The sequence below is a fragment of the Acanthopagrus latus genome, chromosome 18 (genome assembly GCF_904848185.1).
Source record: "Acanthopagrus latus isolate v.2019 chromosome 18, fAcaLat1.1, whole genome shotgun sequence".
NCBI classification, from domain to species: Eukaryota; Metazoa; Chordata; class Actinopteri; order Spariformes; family Sparidae; genus Acanthopagrus; species Acanthopagrus latus.
The window spans coordinates 22,055,303-22,075,018 of NC_051056.1; the positions used below are offsets into that span (position 1 = coordinate 22,055,303).

Sequence of the window (19,716 nt, forward strand, 5' to 3'; positions counted from 1 at the left end):
AAAGACTTACTATCATTGTAAACACACTTTCAATAGAATTAATAATCACTAAAACTTATTTATTATCATCACCAGGCCTTATTTTTCGCTGCACTGCATGACAGGTCACTCTTTACGTTAGCTAGCAGTTAGCCAATGTTTGCTAGCTAGCCACAACAACATAAACCTGTGTTTCCAGCTGTTTGAATAGCTTAGCTGGCAGAGTGACTTTGTGTTCATCACCAGAGTAGGGGCAGCTATGGCTCAGGGGTACAGCCAGTGCCTTGTTATCGGAAGGTTGCTGGTTTGGTTCCCCTGGTCTACATGTCAAAGTGTTAAGATACTGTACCTCCAACTGCTCCTGATGTGCTGGTCAGCACCTTGATGGCAGTCACTGCCATCAGCAAATTAATTACTGTAAGTTGCTTTGGAAGAACGTGTCTGCTTAATGCCTCAATGTCAAAGCACTTTTGGTGTCACCTTCAGACATTGCCCCAAATAGATATCAAATGTTTGCCCTTGATGCAAGCACAGGGAAAACATGCATACTCCACACAAGAAGGTCGCGGTCTGGAATCAAACCAAGGACCTTTTCCTGTCCCTCCACACTGTCATACTGTAAGAGAATTTAAACTGCCTGTAAAAAGCTGCTCGGTAAAGCTTGAGCAATTTTGAGAAACTCCTCCGAGGCACAGCACAGACGAAATCAAAGTGTTACTCTTGTGTCTACACATTGGTGATTAAAAGGTTCTTTATGTGTACAAATTCTACCTAACTGTACCTAAATGAAGTAATAATCTTTACTTCAAAACTAGCCAACTTGAAACGAGCTGGTCCTGCTCTTTTGACATTGTCACGCTCCCCTAATTCCAGCAAAGTCCCCACTCTGATCCCAGCTGTAGCCGGGAAGAAATCATGTAAATTTATTGGTGACATTGAGATGGTTCTTTGCTATTCAAATGAGGCCTGCCTCGTCAGACGCTAAACGGTGCCGCGTATTGGCTGGTAGCGGTAACCTCACCGCAAACAGCTGTGACCCCATGCAGGAAGTCAGACATCCCACTTCCTGTGGCAAGCTGTGCCGCTGGCTCTCTTGGCCGAGGATGGCTTTCTAATTGGTGTCCTCTCACCCCTTTACTCTGAGATGCTCCTGCCTGACAGGTCTTGGCAGCGGGAGGAGATGTCCTTGGGGAGAAAAAAAGTCAGATCTGAGAAAATGCCAGAGTACAACATTTTTCGAAAAACGTCCCTCAAAGTCTTTTCAGAAAGTAAACTGAGGGGGAGTTTCATTATGAAGACCAACAATGAAAGGAATCTGTGTGAGCCTCTCACAAGCTGGTGACCTGATATCGATGCAAGTGAGATGCTTTAGGGTAAGTGTAAATACAGTACACTTATTGCATTAGCTTAGAGTTCTGGCAAGTTTAATAGATGACATGCAGTCAATCGAAATTTGTCTTTCTATAAGAGGGTAAATAAGAGGCGATGTAAGTTTGTCCATTGTCAAGATTCATCCAAGGTTTCACGCATTGTGAATTGAGTATGAAAAAAGAATTCACTGTGACAAAGGTTTAGACTTTTTTCTTTCCTTTCTTGCAGGTTTGGTTTGAAAATGCAGCATTCATTTCAATTTGAAAATAAACGCTTTTCAAAAATGTTCATACTGTGTGAAAAAACCCTATTACCTTTATATTTCCTACCCCCTATCGCTTGTTTCTGCATTATGTAACTTCAGGGAGAGGGTAGGACCACAGCGTGAAACACCTCAAGATACAGGTTTTCAACACATTATATTGTTACGACCTGATGAGTTTTGTTTGTTGTTAGCACCTTCACTACAGACCTGGGATTTGTGTTTTTGACAGTGGTGTTGCAGAAACTGCACAAAAAGCCGGTTTCTACACAATGCTGCTTTAAAGAAAACGACAGCATGGAACCAGGAGATTAAAAAAAAGCGAGAGTTGAATCAGGCCTGATAACATATGTTTAGAGGCATTTTCATTTGTTAAGTGTGCAGTGCAAAATTATGGCCTACAGTACCGAGAAAATATAATTAGCTCTGTAATTGCCTTTTAAAAGCAATTTAGTCTTGCGCATCATCAAAGACACAAACACTGCCCACTAAAAATACACAAGGGTCACTTTCCGTCATGATTCACTCGCTGCACTTTTGACTTCGGGTTCAGTTCTGGATCATGCACCCTCCAGCAGTTCTTTGATGATTTCGTTATAGTGGGTGTCTGGAGGAGTAAGGGGAACCATCTGCAGCTAAATGTCAGTAAGATCAAGGGGCTGGTGGTGGATTTCCGACAGAGCGAGAAGCTACTGACACCTGTCATCATTCCGGGTGAAGAGGTGGAGACGGTGCGGACCTACAAGTACCTGTGCGTGCGCATCAACAAAACCTGGCCAATCTGACAAAAGAGAGACACTGTGCGAGAGAGGGCAGCGCAGTCTATGCAACAGACTCTCTCTTCATGTTCAAATCCAGCAGCCGAGCCCAGGGCATTCTGGATTGTGTCTATAAATTTAGGAGTGTGGGTCAAAGGTTTAAACACAGGCTGTATTAAACCACTGGTGAAAAGGATTTTTCATCTGAGACAACACCTTCCTACTTCCACTTGTTCTGGTGCAACTACTGCTGCTGTTTTGCTCTTATTGCTGTATTATATAGGTTACATTTTACGAAAAAGGTTCACAACAATGTGAGTGGGTACTGAGGAGCGAGCGAGGACAGAACAACTTGATAGGAAATGAAGTGTTGTTGAGTAAGTCCTGAATAACTGTGGAAACTATATAGTGGATATTAATGGCTTAATAGACAACAGACTCAAAGATATGACATTAATTAATTATGAGGTAATGATTACATCAAAAATATCTGTGAATTGATGCAGATTCAACCACTTTCTTCTGCGTTATTCCTGTTTAGCTATAAACCAACTGCTGATTAGCAGAAACTAGGGATGACTCATTAATTACTAGTTACTGAAGCATTAGTTACTCTTCTTGTGCACCTTCAAGGAACACAATACTAGTTTTTATTATACTAGTTTATTAGTATTTAACTAATAAACTAATTAAGTGCTGATTACTCTTATCACAAGGAGTTCACAATTAGCACAGTAACTAATTATCATGGAAGGAGTCTGTTGGGTAACTATTCAGTATGATGGTCCACTTTACTTGAAGCATCAGTGATCATAACAGTAACTAATGATTCAGTAATTAGTAATTAACGAGTGATCATTAGTTTATGACCAATCAGCAGGTGGTCAATGGTGGTTAAACGACTTTTGAAAAAAAGTGGTCTGCATGTTGATACGGAAATATTATGTGAACTCATCAGCACCTTGCGATTCACTAACGTAGTATACCTGCCAGTCTGCTCTTTGTCAGTTCATCATTATCTACAACGTAGTCCTCAAATCACAGTTAATAAGGACTTTTGTGGACCTTATGCTTATGCGTTACCACTTTATATAATGCGGTAAGTGGAATTCACACTATACTGCTGCTCTAGAGCTGAAACTGCCTCCTTTGTATCCTTTGTGCATGTTTACATAACCTCTTTTGCTCTATTTGTGTTTGCATTCATATTCTTCTCTGATGTATCCGGTTGCTATTTTCTTCTGTGAGTGCGTCCCCTCGGCGATTATTAAATTCCCATCTTATCTTATCTTCCTATTGACAGAACACAATGTTTTCACCTCAAATGTCTGTACCCTATATGAAATCCAATTGTAAGGGGTAGAGATGCTGCTCTAGGAGTTAATAGAATAGAGGAATTCAGTGTGTGGAACATACAGCATCCTTGATATCCATGGTTTTGATATCGAGTGCGCTAGCTGTGCTTTCAGACTTTATCTGATGATGCACAGAGGAAAGGAGCACTATCTATATTGTTAAAGCCAAAGCCTGTGGGCATCAAACATCGAAATGTCAGGCTTGGGCTAAATTCAGAGAATAAATTATTCATATGGTCCTGGTAAAGGCTGAACGTGAGGTCACCAGCAGGCCTCACCAGCAAAGAGGAACTTGACAGGGAGCAGCACACAAGTAGTCCTCCAACCCCTGTTTAGAAGGAAGGGGGGAGGAGGAGGGGGTCATCACCGAAGCAGCTGTTCAAGCAAGCAGGGGAAGTGACCTGCTCAGTAAACCATAAACAAGTGTGAAGAATATGCAAAAAAGGCTTCCACACTGTACACAGTGAGTTGGATTTGGCAGGATAGCGTGCTCACCTTGGGGAGGTGACGAATTGAGATGAGAGAGGCACGCCAAGTCAAACACGCCGGTGTCACTGCGGATTTAAGAAAGCGTTTGATCCCGCTGATGTACCCAACGTCGTGACAGGAATCTTTGCCACCACCTATTAGATGACAGGAAAAACAATCTCGGGTCAAATGAAACATAGTGTTGTTGATTGGGCTGCGCTGCCGGTGTGTGTGCGCGCGCATGCGAGATCGCGTGGAGGAAAACATCAAATGTAGTTATTGTGTCTCGACTTGATTTAGATAGCAGGAAAGCTTAGAGGGATTACAGAGACATCACGACAAAAGACTAAGACAGGCAACAAACATTAGATCTTACAATATATCTACTGGCGAGCAGCTCCACATAGATATGATGGCTTCTGAGAGATTATTTAAAATGTAGAGGCTGAATCCTGAGGGGGGAAAGTCACCAAGTTTCAGCTGTTATCCTTATGTGGTGGGACAGTTCAGTCTAAATTAACCAACGTTTACATTCCTCACATAGCCGGGGAGAGGACAGAAGTGTTTATATGCTGCCTCCAATCTGTTGTGTTGCAGATCATGATTTGAAGGCTTTAAAACTGATTCTGTATTGGGCTCTTGTTAAAAACGTAGGGGGAAAAGTCTCCCATTTATTGCAAGAGGAAGATGTCAAAGCTGCTATTTCTTAGTTGAAGCTGGTGCCCCCTGTGGACAAAAGGGGCATGAGTACCATGGCCTCGTATCATTAAGATCATTTAGTATGGGCAGTTGTTTTGGAGGCGGGGGAAAGAAATCCACAATTTGCTGTTATGAAAGCTGCTGTGTTGCATAGCAATGCGATGATGTTTCTATCAGTGGAAATGTCAGGTGAAAGCTGCCGTAAGTGTCAAAGCGCCCTGTAATCCAACAGTGATCAATGCAAAGGCTGTGCATTAGTGAACAGAATGTACAGTTTTCTGCCGACTTTATCCCATCAGGAAAGAAGACTCCCCAAAGAGATGGCCCTGTCTCGCCTAGGGAACACGCAGAGACCAAGATGCTCCTGTTCTGGCACCTGCATCGATACAGGGAAAGCTAACAAGTCGAGCGCTCACGGCGACGGCTCATACCAACGAAACAGGCCAAGCGATGAAAAAAGGCTTGAAGGAATGAAAACGTAAAGAGAGCTGCCTCAAATAAAAAAAAGAAAGGAGTCGTGCAGACAGACAGGAGCTTTAATAATGGTAACATGGCAATGGTGAAACAAAATAAACTGTGTTTCAGTAACATTTAAATCCACAGACCGGTGTTCATCCCGCTGAAGCTGAGCCACATTTTAATCCATCAACACGTCCTCGGCAGCAAGGTCAACATACGATATCACGTTGTGAGGCAGTTGTTCTGCTGCCGCCTGACGATAAGCAAGTAAAAGAAAGACACCATGTATTTTTGATATCATCAGAGAATATTCATCTTCTATTGGATCAGACTACAGAGCAGCTTCTCAGCAGTAAGACTCCCAAATTCACTATCAGGACTTTACCATAAAACAACTGACATTTAACTCAGTGACATTCATTAAGAGTAACTATAAACTTCTTGCTTATGGTCTTGTTTGCTTATATAGATCATAGAGGAATTAAATTGAGACAATGTAATAACCTACTTTTTTTTTCTTTTTAGAAATTGTGATTAAAGTTCATTAGGTTTCAATGAATATCAGAATTAATATTAGAAAATGCTGATTTAAATGTCACTTATCAAAACCAAAAATATTATTTTATTGATTTTTATTTTGTATTTTTCTGTATGCAGCAAACGCTTTATTCTCTGCGTTTGTGTGTGCGCATGGTTTTCTAGCGCACACATCTAACACAAGCTGAGAACCGCGTTGCTCTAAAGAGAAAAGTTTTATTGAACCGCTTAATCCCGAAAGACAAAAGCAACCTCTTCCCGTCTTGCAAGACCTTTCTCTCTTTCAGAAACACGGGTTGCTATATTTCTATTGTGCATCTCTGTGGCAGTGACAAGGAAACCGATGCTGACCTTCATTTAGACTATGGCATGACAATACCGGAGGGGAATAAGAAAGTGAGAGGGAAAAAGAAAAACGGAAAATCAATAGCTCATTTTCGTCTTTTTTGTATAGGGATTCTGATGTTTGCTGAGATAAAGGTCGACAAGCCTGAGAGATCTCTCACACCGTCTCAACTTGAACACCCCTGAAATTGCTATTGTGTCCACGGCAATTTAGGACTGAGGAATCAGATTTTGCCCGAGACCCTTTAATGTGTCTCATGGAAATACAGCTCAGATGTGTGTGGCGCCTATCTATACCCGATACCTTAATTTCCAAGCAAACATAAAGCATGTAATACCTCTACTGAAAACTGAGCATTATTCCAGAGGCCAGACATTCTGCTGTGTGTACTCTATATGACATTAACGATCACATATGACATGAACTAGGTTACTGAGTTTATGAAACACATGATTTATAATGGTAACAGGAATAGTCTGCATTAAGATAATTACATTTTAATTATGCTAACACATATGGATCATTGCCAAAAAAAAAACAGGTGTATGGATTCTGAGACAAAGCATCCTCACAGCTGGTTAGGTGTGTCTAAGCGTTATTTTAAACTTCAGGTACACGATACAAGATAATTGATGGGAAAACATCAGAAACAGCTTGGATGGGAGGACCAAGCAGATGTTTAATTCTGATTGTGTGAATTACGATTGATGAGGAGATGTCTTTGAGGCAACGCTTCGGACCAAAGAGGTACAATTTGCTTTCCCGACTGACTTGGCACTTAGAGATCACAAACGTACAGGGATCTGGCCTGTGATCAGGATGAGGACAGATTAAAGCTGCCTGCATGCGTCAGGTGTCTGAATCAACCACATCAACAGGAAAACGCAGAATGCCAAAGGTGCAAAATGATGAAGATGATAATAATAAATAATCATAAATGTGTAAAAAGCAAAAAGCTCAGACTGCCTTGAATACTGTTCCCAAGGTTTTTTCGTTTTTTCTTCTTCTTTTTTTTCCTTCACGACAACCTGACGACATTTCATAGTCAGCTCATTTATTGGACATTTGCTTCAGGCACAGCACACCCAAGAAGTGCAGCGACTCACTCGTCCACCCGCTCAGCCTGTCTGTTTGGACAGAAGTGATTTGCAGCGACTCCAATCAGAACTCGTCGTATTTTTATGTCGGAAAATATTTCTCGGTTTTCTCTCTGACATCCTCCGGCTCACTGCCGCCTGAACGCCTCTGCCTGATTTGTGGAGTTGCCTGATGGATAGACGGTTTTACTTGTTGCTAGGAGTAACCACTAACTGCTGCTAACTATACAGATGGGAACATTTTCTTCCCATCTGCACCTCATCAACGAGGCCCTCGACCCCCGCTGACACTCTCCCCCCCCTTCACTTACATTACATTCATGTAAGTTTTAGTCACTGACGCTCTTATTCTGCACATTGCAGTATCCGTATCTTGCACAATCTAGGTCAAACTTTTTGCACCACTGGTCGCCCACTTTGAATGTTTTTATATTTACACTGTATTTATATATTTATGGTTTTCATTTTGTCTTCTAAGTACTTTTAGTATTGTTCGTTGTTTTTCACCTACAGACCACAACAAATTCCTCATATGTGTAAACTTACCTCGCAATTCTGATTCTTATTCCCATTCTAACTGCTGCTAACTATAACATTTACTACCACTGTCTACTTAGCCAGGTTAGCTGTGCAGCTAGAGGCCCCATTAGCTGTTTCTCTGTCAGCTGGATCCCCTTACATTGAGTCTAAAAACTTCCTCCCCCCTGCTGCCAACTTTAGCATTAATGGCTAGCTAGCTAGCTAGCTCAGTTAGCTGTACAGCTAGTGGTCCTATTTGCTGAGTTTCTGTCAGCTGGCTCTCTACACACTGGGTCTTTTTTCTTGACAACTCTCCAGGTCTGTGCAGGGTCAGTGTCTATAGGCCCGCTAGCTCAGATAACTAGCTGCACGGCTAACCAAGCTAACTAGCTAAACAACAAGTAAAGCTTCTGTCCATGAGGAAGCAGGAAGTTATATGAGTTATTTTCACCATAAAATATGATCCAGCTTCACCACAAACAGCGAATACATTTACGAAGTGCGCAAGAGCGTGGGGCAGTGCTTTAAAAGTTAACTGAACAGAATCCAAAATTACAAATGAGTCAACACTAAATCAATTTTTTAAAAAATGTTTCCTCAATCTTGTACACCAGAGAAAATGGCTGCCATAATATAGATCATCCACCTAATGTGAATATGGATCCCCGTCTTCCGTCGCAGCTGAGCTGTCCGTCCCTCACCAGACGCTCCCTGTTGTGTGTTCCCGCAATAATTTGTGGCTTCCGAGGATGTTATGATTACGTCCACGGGGGGACTTCCACATCCATCCTCACTTCCATCACTTCCCTCACTCGAAAGGGGACAAGTGTCAAGTTCGCAGCCTCTGATAATTATGATGTCTTCTCGCGGCAGGAGGGACATGTCGAAGTGGGTCAGAAAACCTTCAACTCCACCTGTGTCAGGGCTACTTTAGACAAGGGGAAAAGTAAGACAGTATCTCTCCCAGGATGACATAGGAGCCAATAAACATTCAACACACAGTCGAAAAAAGAAAGTCTTTATTTTGACATCTTTATTTAAAGCTGTCTGTGGCGAAGCTGTCCTCTCCTCTGGAGCCTTTAGTGTGACTGAATCATAAACTTTGAGTTTTTGATGGAGACTGAGCAGCAGTGTGTGTTGACGGGGGGAGAGCGCCAAGCCCAAGCACTAAATAAATAATATCGCGAACTGCTGGAGTGGCCATTTCAACTTAGATATGTGTTTGTTTTCCTCAAGGTTGGCCCATGCAGAATTAAATATCACACCATCAATCAACACAACCCGGAGCGTGTGTGCTGAATTATGCTGTGTGCTAAATTTTAGATTTCATTTTTTCCGTTTTGTTTTTTGGGAGTTTGTTGTTCCAGTTTTTGAGGCTGCGCTTTGTTCTGTTGTTTATCGAGACAAAAACAAACAAAATTAAAGCTGCAAGCAGTGATGAACGGGCCCTTGCAGTCCAGGCGCGTCGGAACATGCTGCCGTCTGGGTGTGCCGCATAGACGTGTTCAGGACGAGACCCTCTACATGTTTGAGCAATTTGAAGTAGATGGCAAATTGTACTTGGAAGTTATTGTCAGGAGAGTCCATAGTTGCTGTGTACAAAGTGTCATGCAAATCGGTAAAAGCGCCTGGGACGAGTTCGAGAAAGTAGGTTTGCGACATTTTGCAAATTTGCGAGAAAACAAAAACAAACAGTGAGCAGAAACGGGCGTGGCCAAGGTCACGAGATTCAGCACAATTCAGTGAGCACGTGGATATAAGGGTTTTGAATTTGCAACAAAGTATATATGGGTTAGGGTAGGCACTGTCCTTGATTATAGCGCCACCTAGTGGTAGGAACTGAGGACAACAATAGATTATGACATTTTTCGGCAGGGGTGAAGTATAGTCCAAGTTCAATGAGTTTTTGGGTATGTTCAGGCTTTGAAAATTGTGATCATTTGGGAGGAGAAAGTCATCTTTCGATACCTGCTCGGGCTCTAATAATTGCATTGTGATAATGCCAAGTGAGCAACACATAAGTTGAACATTACACACTTCACGAGGACGCTATTCTACGGAGTTATTTTATTGAATGGTATTAAATTATAGAGGTGCTTATGATGGTCTCCATCCCTTGCATTATGGTGGTGTTACATTAAGTATGCATGCTTGGATACAACCTCATTGGCCCTGCTCACAGTGTGCAGTGCGTAGGGGTTTGGAGATAATGCCATAATGGGATAAGACGGGGAATAATCTGTATTCTTGTTCAACAACTCAAAGAAAAGACCAAAAAGAGCAATACGTTAGTTTATCCTATCCTGTCTGTGGTTCCCATCTTCAAACCCACAAATTCCTGTGAAAGATGTAAATTGTCACAAGGAGCAGGTGATTGTAGCTGGACCACAAAGGCAGACAACCATAATGGGGGGGAAAAAGGTTTAGTGGTGTGCGGAGGTGACAGTCACCGGCTCGTGACGCCATTGGAGTGAGACACCGAAGGTCTGAGGTGGAGCTGAGGCAGGTGGCGGAGGTGTGGTAGGCTGGGTGGGGTGGGGTGGCTTGCAGAGATGAGCCTCGGAGGTTAGCAACACTAGAGAGGTCAACATTTCCATCGCTGGTTGTGAGACAACAAAGTTAGATCAGTAGAGGAGCAGAAAACATGTGCAGGCAAGCGGTCTCAGAAAAAGACGTGGGAGGTTTCATCTGTTACAAAAACAAATTCAGCTGCACATCATACAACCAAACACTTACAGTGTAATACACATACAGAAAACATATGTCATTCTTAATAATCTAAACCAATAGCACTGACACTGCAGAATGATGTGAGCTAATGCAGCGGGCTGTTCGATCAAGTACCTGTAGCTGTGAAACCACCTGTTGTATGTGATTATTTGTGACATTGATGGCATAAGGACTGGAACCAGATAACAGATGCTTCCATCTCGCCAGTCTGTTGGGCTACTAATGAATCACAAAGCCCTTGAATGCTAAGTGGCATTTGAGAAGTCCCAGGGTATGCTTGTTTATTTATTTATTTCTTTAAAGTCAGAAGCGTTTTCCCAGTGCACCTGCACTATGACAGCTATATGCCTCTCTTCCAGGGTCTCATATGGGCAGCTTGTCGAGTGTGTGCTTGTGACTGCGGACTGGTTCAACACGAGTTTAAGTTCAAGAAATTAGCTGCATGCGCGCGTTTCCAAAGAGGGAGCCTCCTGCCAGGCTGATTTCCTGTCGATCACGATGCCCACTCGAAGTGACTGGTGGGGATGCTAGAGATCTTTTATCTGAATAAGCAGCATCCCTCTGCCCCCTACAATTGACTTGCACACATCAGCTGTTGTCTGCTGTGATCAATTACCTCAGATGAAAGTGACAAGGCTGGCGCACCTTTACAGTGCAGCATTTCCTGCACGAGCTCCGCAGCCCGAGGAGTGATGGGACGTCTCTGTCAGCAAATCTATCTCTTGAAATTCGGGCCTCTCAGCTGTGACACATGCTCAAACAGCGACAGAGATGTGACTACGGTATGGAAGAGAGGTGTCAGTTATTGAATGACCCCCCTCATATATTGGTGGAAAAGAATGAGGTGTCAGAACAAAAGTGGTAATAGACTGGAATACATTAAATGATGTGGAGTGTCCAGTGGACTGGAACCAATTCTCCCCCCGTTTCTTCTAAAGCTCACTTGGCCGAGAATCAGCGGCGGAGAGCGTACCCGAGTGCGGCGTAGGGGGATTATGAGAGGGAAGGAAAATGAAATGTAAACAGAGCTGTGTTTGCTCAAAAATCATCTTTGATTTTCAGTTTTTTTTTTTTTTTGTTTGGGTTTGAAAAGGGGGGGAAAAGTTTCAAATGAAATGTTTTTGTTTGTTTAGTCGACAAAGACGAATTATTTTCAGAGTACGTCTGCATAACGTCTGTTTGCTTTAAAATTCAGAATCCAGAAAATGATGAAAGAATTGTGATGACGACATGGTAAATGCACTTTAAAGGCAAACGAGTGTTGTCGTCAGTAAACGAACTGCTTTAAAATATTTACATGATTATTAACCTTTTGAACTTCAGTTTTTTTGAAATACGATATGTTTGCCTTGAGTGTAAACGCGCTGGTAATTTGCAACAATTGATAAGCGTGACACTTCAAAGTGCATGTGGTAAAAAAGGGGAGAAAAAAGGCTGTCATCTGTTTCCCCGAGCCTTTTCAAGCAAAGCAAAAGCAAAACATCGCTGCTTTATCATCTCGCGCGTTTACATGTTGACGCTACACTTAAGCTCCGGCGCATCATCATTATGGAAACATAATGCCTCTTGTGACTCCTATTTGTCTGACATTTCAAAAGATTTCAAAGTACATTTACGCCCCTCCCCATCGCACACACACACACACAACAAATGCGCCAGATGCATATGCACTTCCACACTCTGCTCTCTAGTCGAGTAAATCTCATAGCATCGGCTGTGAAAGCTGCTGGGATCTGCTATTTTGTTCTCTTTGGGATTGCTGCCTCTTCCCACTTGATCCAAACAGTCAGCTTAGGGAGCTCGTGGCACACAGGCGCACAAGTTGCCAAGGAGCTGTCACAGAGATGTCCGCACAAAGGATTTCTGCTGCAGACTAGTGGAGTTTGATATACAGAACAGCGCTTCCCCTCGGTATTTGAATGTACATAGTGGTGGGGGGGGTGTGATCCAATTGCAGCCCCAGGAAATGCCAGATTTTTATGCCACAAACCCAGGTTTCGTAACAAAATGACAGCTTGAGGAATAAATGGGTGTCGATGAGGTACAAGATGCGGCTTGACAACGCTGTCAACAGGATTTATTTAGCAAGAAAAAAAAGGAGTTTGGTATCTGATCCCATGCAAATAAAAATCAGGCAGGGCTAGGGGAAGGTACACGGGGATGATAACACAGTTATCATGTATTTTTCAATGCTGTGCTCGAGATGGGGCGATGGAAGGTATATAAAAAGAGAGAAGAGGGGAATTTGAAACACAGAGATGCCTTCACGACTCCTTAAACAAATCTGCAGTCTTTAATCACCATTAAAAAAAAAAGAAAAATAATCTGCCCTTTATCTGTCTGGTTATTAACGCAGCGCTGATGACTGCCGCGGACGTCGCTCCAGCCAGTTTTGCGCTCACAACAAACACGCCAGAGTCGCTCAGTTTGGACAGGTTTAGTTCAAGTGTTGAAAAACTCCAGAGTGAATCTTCAACTGCTGTCCATCTAATGGCATCAGAGGCTGGAGCGAACCCCCCGACCACAGACAGCACTCAATCAGTCTGAGCCTTCAAACTGACCTTGCTCTGCAATCATCTAGCTACAGGGGATTAGGCAATCACTCAAACCACCTGGAAAGGACTGTTTGTTCACATCCCACAACCTCCATCATATCACAGATATATACGACAAAGCTCATTTTTATTTTTTTCTTTCTTTTTGTGTGTGTGTGTGTGTGTATGTGCTTTATTTTAAGCGGCGGGATTTGTCAATATCTCTCTGATGAGGGAGCAAACCCCCGTGTTTCATACAAACAAATTTACAGTGTCAATTGTTCGCTTATCCCTCCTGCGTTTTTGGGATAGATTCATGCCCATGCACTCCTAATTGGACATTGTCGCCTGATTATATCTATTATACAATCAGGATAATGAGGAACTTCACAAGAGACGTTGAGCCGCGCCTGCTTTTGGCAATGACACATACAGAATATCAAGTTGCTCATTACTGTACATCCATTTTTTATTTTCATTTTTTTTTGTATTCTGTTTTTCATGTTTGTTTGTCTTTGTAATTGCTGCAGTCTTCGGCAGTCCTGCTTTGTGACACTTATTCCCACCAGAGGGAGGGTGTCATGAAAGCCCCCCACCCCACCCCATCACCATCATCATCAGGTTGCTTTGTGACAATTATTCTCCTTTCTCCTCCCGGTGGCTTTCATACTTTACAGTTTGCTCTCTTATTTTCAAATGAGATGATCATGACTGAATATCGCGCTGATCTTATATATATATATATATATTTTTTTTTTCTTTCCTTTTTGTTGCCTTTGGTTTATGTTTGGTGTCACTTTTGGCCCTATTCTGACTAACTCGCTCAGATTCAGCCCGTACGATGGATGCAAAATTCATCTCAAAAGCCTGACGGGTTGATTCCCCCTTAAAACGTTTCGAAACATTATCGCTGGCTTTTATATTTTCTCGCTGCAAGCATTACGTGGAGAGTGAAACGGCATGTGTCAGAACGGACATGCGTCTTTCAGTGGGGAGTGCACTCGGAGCGATCGCCATTAAATGAAAAGTGTGGCTGTGCTTTTAATACGCTCCTTTCATTAGAGCACTTGCTCACTTGGTATAGCGTTCAGCGAGGCGTTGCTGAATAGCTGAATGGAACCACACCGGGGGCTTGAGCGCAGGGCACACACAAACAGAGGCTCGGCGAAAGAGAAGGAGCATCCTAGAGCAGCTGACATGTTTGTGAATTGTGGTGTGGGAATGAAGATGTTGAAAATATATATCTTCTATTTTGTTTCTTGTGTGTCAGACTTTATTCTACCTTAAACTCTTTCTCGTTCGTCTGGCGCAACCATCAGAACCTGGTGCCCTTGAGAAGGTAAAGTGAACTCGCAGTTCCAGTCAAAAACACTCAACGACAAATGTCAGTGCGGCGATGTCTGCTATGCATATTCATTAAAATCTGATGCCAGCTGTTTGAGCAGAGCACCTAGAGCACCTACTCAATGTCAAACCTGTGCAGATATGCTAATAGATGTGGTGTCTTCAGGTGGTGCGTGTAGAGATGGCTTTCAGAAGACGTGTCAACCTGCTGCCCCGACACGGTCGCATCGGACCAGGCGGCGGGAAAGGAAAACGATTACGGCATGCCGGCTCAGGAGTGACTTTTTCAACTCAGGATACCAAACATCGACTCCGCTCGTACCTCGACTTGCTGCTAAATGTCAATGTGTTCCTACAAATGAGGAGGATTTGCTGGCGGTCATTTTCAATCACGCCGCAGCATCGCTCTCATCATCTCTGTAGTGCTCTCTATAATAAAGCCTTGTTTCAGGAGCATAAAAAAAAAGAAAGGCCCCGTCGCTTTCTTGCTTTACGTGATACTTCCCGCATCCAATTACGGGGGGCCACATTAGGGTAATTTTCTCCCGGCGCTGCATTTGCATTCTGTACGAGACAAGCGACGGGGATGTCAGTCATTAATCATGGCCCAATGAGGGCTGTCAGAGCATTGTCATGCTTGTCAAATGTCTGCTCTCTAAACTCCCTCCAGTTATCAAATCCAGATCTCTGACCCAACCTGCAAAGCTTGACAGAGCTGGAGGTGACCTCTCTGGAGCAGGTAGAGGCGTGGAGGGGGTTATGTGTGTGTATGTGTGTGTGAGTTTATCTGTCTCCCTGCCCTTCTTCCTCCCACACTTGCCCCATGTCACTCTGTGTGTGTGTGTGTGTGTGTTTCGTTGTCTAAGATCCCAATTAGCTAATCGCTGTGTTTGTTGCCCGTGTTTTTTTGTTTGTTTGTTTTTTTTTAGGGTTTTCACGCAGATGTTTAAAAACACAAAAGCTAAGCCAGTTTTAACTGAGGCTGGTGATTGTATGGAAACATAAAGCGCGACCCTGTGATTAGATGGCGCAAAATAATTCTAATTCCGAAGTGGTGGTGCAGGAAAAACAACAAAACTCTGTTTTTTCTTTGTTTTTTTTTAGAACCCAGTGACACTAAATCCATGTCAGATGCACCAGATGTGAGACAATGAAATGTTTGCGCTGTTTGAATTGGCTTTATGTCACCTCTTCTTTTCGGTCACTCCAAATAACACCTTGATGTCCATTATCTGCACACATAATTGCTATATTGATTTTCCCTGTTGCTTCTTTCTTTTCATCCCAGCATGCTTTCGCTCGCCATTGTTCGATAGCTGTTCTTGAAAGTAAAGGTTGATTGGCGAGAATAATACTGCTTTGGAAGAGGAATTAAGGGACAATGCTGTTGTCTCTGCATACTTTGGCCCAGAGTCGTGCATATTTTGATGTTATTGACGTCTTGTTCTTTCAAAGCACAGTGTTGTTTTTTTTTATTTTTTTTTTTATGTTTTAGTTCTGAAATTGTGTCAAGGTAAACCAGAGGTGTTTGCACATTTCTTGAGATTGTGAAAATCAATTTGGTAAGTTTGGGTTGTGTTGTCGCCACAAGTTAGTTTTCAGAAGTTCTGGGGAAAAGGAGAGGTGAGCAGTGAAAATGTGGAAGGTTATGGCATAGACCGACTGACTGACTGACAGACAGACTGACAGACAGACAGACCGACAGACTGACAGACAGACAGACAGACAGACAGACAGACAGACAGACAGACAGACAGACAGACAGAGAGCACACGGCAGCAAAATCAACATACAGAGCAGCCGCGTATATTATCACGTTCATTATCCATTTAGTAATCTAGCAACAATGCAACAACAAATAGAAACCTCTAACCATGGAAATTGATTATATATTCAAACCACAAACACAACACACCCTGCGTCAACACTGTTGTTCTGTTTGATCTTCCGGATTTCAAAGAGGAGGGAGAGGCGTCCTACCATCGGAGAGGCTCTGACAATAAACTCCATGGAGGAAGAGCTTCGGGGACTTGCTGCCTTAACTGCAGGAAAGCTGCGTGTGTGCTGAACGTGAACAGACTTGTCAGGCACAGTGGCTGCCCTGTGATACTGTCTTTAGATTTGCACAAAGAACTCGCAGTAAAAGCACTTTCTCTGATGTACTTCCTCACTGCGAAAGGGGCATGATGTGAACTTAGTTTCTCTTTATTACCTATCAGGCAAGCCAACACTATACATCTATTATCTTTGATTTATTTATTATTTACGGAGGCAGGAAAACCCTGAGAGAATCAAGGAGAGTGGTAATTGTTATTAATGAATGAATGAATTAGTATTTATGATGTACGGTGCTGATGTGTATTTATTTTTCTTTTTATTTAGGTCGTGTGGCTCTATGGATGAAGTAATGATCTGCTTATTTGGTCCATTCTCAAATATCCCAAACTTTTTTTGGAATAAACTGTCATGACATGTCATACAGATGTTCATGGTCCCCTCAGGAAACCCTACTTCGACATTCATGTAACGCAATTACGAGGTTGAGATTTTTGGTTCTGACTATACCTCAACAAATATTAGGTTTCAGTTCAATAAATCTAGTGATCCTCTGACCTTTTAGTGTTTTTCACTGGGTTGAAATTCAGATTTTCCCGATATTACCAAATACCTACTAGGAAAAAAAAAAAAAAGATCTTATCAACGGATTGAGAACATTGTTTGTGTACACAGAGTTTACTAAAAAGTCCTAACAGGAAGGCTTGAGGAGCTTTCCACCATTATTCTCCTGCCTGTCAGGTCGCACTCGGGGATCGACACTTTTAGTATGCCGTGACGGCGGCGCACCAGAGATCTAGCTCCTACAGTGAGTAGTTCAAAAACCTTCTTTTTAGTAAACTTTGTGTACACAAACAATGTTCTCAATGCTCGTCTTCATGTGTAGAGACCCTGGTGATACTACGAACAAAGTTTCATGTCGTGTCAAGCCTTCTTAGTTGATGCTTGCATATAAGTGCCCCAATGCACTCCACTGAAAATTAGCCTGCCTGAAAACAAAACTACAGTAAATCTTAAAAGTGTCTCTTTTGCCGTAATTATGCTTTTACACAAAGGTTTGACTCATATTCAGTCACAAATAAAGCCTCGGTTGCTTTTTGGCGAGAGTTTCACTTTAACGTCCCTACGTAAGTAAATTAGAAGAAGTCATCGTTGACTTCTGCTGTCACACTATCAAATCAAAATCAAATCAAATCAATCTTTATTTATATGGCGCTTTTCATACAGAAAAAAATACCTCAAAGTGCCTCACAGAAATAAACAAACAACAGCAGAAAAATAGAAACAGCAAAATAAAATTAGAAGTAGTCTCCTGGCTGAAAGCCCTGTGCTCGCTTCTGCTACTTATCAATGCTAGTAGTAATTACTCCAGCCACTAGGGGTCATATGGGTGTTAATATCCTGCTTTTTATTTACGACCTCTATGGTTGTTTTTTTCTTATGTGGACATGCTCCAACAGTGGCCATCACCATAAGCCTGTTAGCATAATAGCTCAAATCAGTTTACGTCGAGGCAGTCATTTGCTCTGGTTCTGGTCTCTTTCCAGTAGGAAAAATGGTGGCTCTCAGGAAGTTGTTTTTTTTTTTTTTTTCTGTATGATTTTGTACGATGTACACACAGGCCCAAGTTAGCATGAAGCCAACAAAGACAACTTAGAGTCCGACTCACTTGAAAACAAGCCAAGAATGGGACAAAGAAGACGACGGCACTGTACTGCAGATACAGTGATCACTGGGAACAGCAGTGCAGAAAACATTACTGAAGCGGCCACTTAGCATAAACAATATTACTAAAAGAAAATCTTACAGTCTAATGCCTACGAAGTACATAATGCATAAATGAGATCTGTGGCCTTTAGTGCAAATGCAGATCTTCTCACATCAGGCATTCAGATGTCTGCAATAAGCATTGTGAAATAAAGACACATACACACAGCAGTATTGACTTTATTATGCTGTATACGGCCGACTGTCTCCTATCAGTAATTGCTCTCTAATGGCAGGGGGAGATTTCTGGCATGGGCTCCTTTCTCTCTAATGTCCAACAGGACAAGGTCAATGTTAATTACTACCAATTACCCCAAATTTTGACTAATCATTTGGGTCCTCTATGATGGCAGTGAAGAGCGCCGTCTCTGACCCTTTTTCAAAACCTCCCATAAATACTCAACTGAGATCATACTGAATGTGGTTATTCAGAGGTCCCAGCCATATGGTTAATATCGTTGTCGTAGTGCCCAGTCCACTGGGTAACTGCCTGCCCCTCGGTGTTAGAGACGCTGTCAGCCTAGATGAAGCAAGTCTTGTCAAAAAAACCCCCAAAAAAACTCCCACAACAACAAAAACAATTCCTTTTTTAAAAACTCCTCAAGCCTAATAGTACGCAGCGCTGATTTATTCACACATCGCCCGCATTTCTCATTTGCTCAGGTTAATCTTTTGTCACTCGACTTCCGCGTGTTGGCGCAGCATCGAGGACCCGTTTCTCTCGCCGCTTTGTGTGCTTGTGTCGCGCCGAGATGCAGAGAACAGTTTCGTGTGAAGTCCCAGGAGTAATTTCTGGAAAGTGTCCCCAAAGGTTGAGCCGAGAAGGGAGAGAAACTCTTCAGGACATCTGGCCTCACTGTGCAGAATACCCCACAGAAACATTTAAAGCATGAGGGAGTAGAAGCTGTTAGTGCTTTTGAAAGTCACCGCAGGAGGATGAATCTGTTGAAATGCATTGCCACTGCTTCATCGCTCTCTTTCTCTTTTTGTATTTCCTTTTGTCTGTCATTTTTTTGTTTGCCCCCTCTCTTGTGTGCATTTCCTCAACATTCCTTCTTCTTGCGTTGTCTTGGAGATCACTTTTGATCCCGATAAGCTTTCAAGATAAATAGAAAATAATATGCATTATTGTTTTCAGTTCAGATCAGGCTTGATTGGAATTGTGGTTTATTTCTTGTTAGGTTTTGATGGTACAACCCTCAGTTGCAAGGTTTTTTTTTGACAGTCGGCAGAGTTGAGTCCTCGATAAATAAGTGTCAACATGCACAGCAGGGTGATATTGGCTCTTAAGCCTCCCTGTGACAGATTATCTTTTGCGCTCCAAAAAATCTTTTACATTGACTTTACACGAATCAGTCTATTTTCTGCTCGGTAACATTTTCCCTTTTGTGTTGGGAAGAGAAAAAACATTCATTTTGTCTTTCGGGGGGCTTATC

The 19,716-nt window shown here is 42.5% G+C and overlaps 1 long non-coding RNA gene across 2 annotated transcripts in view; it reads left to right on the top strand.

Annotated features, from left to right (window-relative positions):
- Positions 1 to 19,716, top strand: part of LOC119007314 — a 94,300-nt gene that overhangs the window by 49,686 nt on the left and 24,898 nt on the right. Inside the window, exon 3 of one of the 2 annotated variants that reach the window (XR_005071096.1) lies at positions 14,625 to 14,785. The exons of the other annotated variant lie outside the window; for it this stretch is intronic. This is a non-coding gene — a long non-coding RNA (uncharacterized LOC119007314). Of the gene's footprint in view, positions 1 to 14,624; positions 14,786 to 19,716 lie in introns of those variants that run through there. 2 annotated transcript variants of the gene reach the window in all.